This window comes from Nannospalax galili, unplaced genomic scaffold (genome assembly GCF_000622305.1).
Source record: "Nannospalax galili isolate Female #2095 unplaced genomic scaffold, S.galili_v1.0 scaffold788, whole genome shotgun sequence".
NCBI lineage: Eukaryota > Metazoa > Chordata > Mammalia > Rodentia > Spalacidae > Nannospalax > Nannospalax galili.
Window position 1 is genome coordinate 1196598 of NW_008359996.1, and position 3735 is coordinate 1200332.

Genomic DNA, 3735 nt, shown 5'->3' on the forward strand with positions numbered 1-3735 from the left:
CAGACAAGTGATACATACAGTCATATAACTTGGCACTCAACTTTGTGACATTAAAAACTAGCCAACTGCTTTAGTCATAACAAGTAAAATAAGACAGTCAAGGTAAATAACCTCTAGGTGGTCGTGCAATAACAGAATAACAAGGGTGGTCTTATGCCCTGTGTCAGGGCGACCCAAGGCAGCAAGCAGGTTACAGAAGCGAAAACAAGCTGGTTAGTAAAAATATAATGTCTGGAATTAGCACATTCCGTGATTCATGGCGAGGGCAAATTTCCAAGGCCCAAGGTTGTCCCCCTTTTCCTTCTGGTGGAGCAAAGTTGCTGCTGAAATGGCTCTGAACAAAATGGAGTAACTCGGGGAAGTTTGCTGAGCCAGTTCACTGACCTCACTCTCCAGCCCACCATTTTAATAAACAAGTGTTCTGCCTTTGAGAAGGAGGGAAGGAGAATGTTTCTTGAAGAAAGAAAGGAATAGAATGTTCTCAAGTTAAGATAGAGACGACCATGAAGTGTGAAGGGCATGATGGTGCATCCTGTAAACCCAGCTCTTGGGAGGCAGAAATAAGATTAGGCGTTTCAGGCCAGCTTTAGCTTCACAGAGAGTTTGGAGCCAGCTTGGGCTACACAAGAGCCCCTGTCTCAAGGAAGCAAAAAAGAAGACAATGGTGGACTCACTTTTTCTTTCAACATTTTCATACATGTAGATAAGGTATTTTTAACATTTTTATTGATTCTTTGAGAACTTCATGCATTGTATTTTGATCATACTGAGACCCCTCCCCCATCTCCACCTCCTCCTATATCATGTATTTTGATCATATTCATTCATCCCGCCCTCTCTTGTTCCCCTCCCACTCATGCTGATCCTACTTCTAATTAGTCCCCCTTCAACTTTTATATCCTTTTTTGTTTTTCTGAGGCTCTCATGTAACCTAGGCTAGCCTCAAAGTTGCTACGTAGCCAAGAATGACCTTGAACTTCTGATTCTTCTGCTTCTACCTCCCAAGTGCTGGAATTTAATGTGAGCGCCACCAGACCCATTTGTATTTGGTGCTGGGGAGGGAACATAGGGCTTTGTAATGCTAGGTAAGCACTTTACTGACTAAGCTATATCCTCAGTCCAAGACTTGAACTTTTGTGTGTGGGTGTATGCACAAGTATGTTTATATATGTGTGCTTCGGTATGTGTGTGCATATGGAGGCCAGATGTCAACTCTGGATGTTTTCCCAAATTGCTTTTCACTTTATTTTATTTTACTTTTTTTTTTTGAGACAGGGTCTCATATACAGTCCTGGCTGGCCTGGAACTCAATAATATAGATGCTTTCCTGTGCATCTTGAGTCCTGGGATTAAAGTCATGAGCCACCACAGCTAATTTTTTTTTTGTCTCTTTGAGACAGGGTCTCCCTGTAGCCCCAGTTGTCCTGGAACTCACTATGTAGACCAGGCTGGCCTCGAACTAACAGAGATCCATATGCTTCTGCCTCCCAAGTGCTGGAACTAAAAACATGTGCCACCATGCCTGGCCCAGTTTACTTTATTTATTTATTTATTTATTTATTTATTTATTTATTTATTTATTTATGTCTTTTTGAGACAAGGTCTTCCTGTAGCCCTAGCTGTCCTGGAACTCACTAGGTAGACCAGGCTGGCCTTGAACTCACAGAGATCTGCCTGCCTCTGCCTCCCAAGTGCTGGGATCAAAGGTGTACACCACCACGCCTGGCTTATTTTTTATTTTTTAAGATTTATTTTGAGCCAGGTAAATTCCAGCCTAGCCAGCTGGACCCCATCTAGTAAGACCCCATCTCAAAATATCAATATCTCTATATCTATCCATCTATCAAATTTCATCTATCTATCTATCTATCTATCTATCTATCTATCTATCTATCTATCTATCTATCTAATCTATCTATCTATGTGTTTTGCCTGCATGTAAGTACACTATAGGCATGCAGTGACTGCAGAGACCAGAAGAGGGCATTGGAGCCCCTGAAATTGGAGTTGGGTGCTAGAAACCAAATCTGGGTCCTCTGCAAGAGCTATTAATCTCTGAGCCATCTCTCCTGTCCTCATTTCATGTGTTTGGTCTCTCCCTGAACCTGGAGCTCACTGACTGGATAGACTCCTGTCTCTGGTCTCCCCAGCACTGGGATTACAGGTATGCACCAGAGTCTTTTAATCTGGATTCTGGAGGATCAAACTCAGGTTATCCTGTGTACACAGCAAGCACTTTACGGACTGAGCCATCTCCAAGCTCCTTGAACATATCCTTTTGAGGGACACAATTCAACCCATAAAAGTATTAAGTTTTATAACTTGGCAAGGTTAGGACTATGATTAAATCTCAGAGATGTAAGGTGATTAAATGAAGCAAAGCTAATTAATAAATACGGGTTGGGATGCCTCTAACCAGATTATTAAATTGGTCATTTTGTGCATGATTTTGTTCTTTTTAAAACAATTTTATTATTTTTATTTTATGTGTATGCATGTATTGCCTGTATGTAGGTAAGTGCACCCATGTCATGCAATGTCCACGGAGATCAGAGGGGGCTGTTGGATCCCCTGGGACTGGAATAATGGACAGTTGTTAGCTGCCATGTGGGTGCTGGGATTTGAACCTGGGTCTTCTGCAAGAACAACCAGTGTTCTATTTCTCTTAAGAAAATATTTCATTTATTATTTTTTATTTTATGTGTATGAGTGTATTGCCTGCATGTATGTGAGTGCACCCCTGTCATGCAATACCTCGGAGGTCAGAAGAGGGCTTCAGATTCCCCTGGAACTGGAGTTAAGGATGGTTTGTAGCTGCCATGTGGGTGCTGGGAATCAAACCTGGGTCCTCTGCAAGAGCAGTCAGTGCTCTTAACCACTGAGCCATCTCTCCAGCCCCACAACCAGTGTTCTTAACTGCTGAGCCCCCGCCCTTTTTTTTTTTAAGACAGAGTTTTATATAGCCTACAGTGGCCTTGTGATTACTATGTCACCAAGGATGACCTTGAGTTCCTGATTCTCCTGCCCCCACCTTCTGGTGCTGCAGTGGCAGGTATATGCCACCATCCACAGCTTCTTTGAATTTGCAGTTGTGTTCCCCTTTAAAATGTTGCTCATCTCAGCCAGGTAGAGTGATGCATGTCTGTGATCCAGTTACTTGGGAGGTTGAAGGAAAATGACTTGTTAGAGTCTGATACCTGGTAGTCAAGGAGTTAGATATGCCATAACCAAGGAAACTGCACTGTGTCTGATAGTCAGAATGCCCCTTTGTGGTTAAACACCCTTGAGGCTACATAGGTTGCTCCCACTGTACCAGCCTTGCCTGGCCCAAGGGCATTTTTACGTACATCCTTGAAAGGGACTTGGTTTCATTATAATATCATTTACATTGTGTTTTTAAAAACATTTTTAAAGATTAAAAATTTAGTTATTTTTATTTTATGTGTATGAATGTTTTGCCTGCATGCATGTAAGTGCACCCATGCATGCAATACCCACAGAGTCCAGAGGAGGGCATCAGACCCCTGAAACTGGAGTTACCAATGGATGTTACCTGGTTGGGTTCTGGGAACTGAACCCAGGTCCTCTGCAAGAGCAGCCGGTGCTCTTAAGCACTGAGCCATCTCTCCAGCCTCCCTTCAAGATTTATTTTAATTTAATTTAATTTATTTTTTTATGGAACAATGCTTTTTATTAATTTCTGGATTTTTATATTTAAATTTTTTTAATAACTAC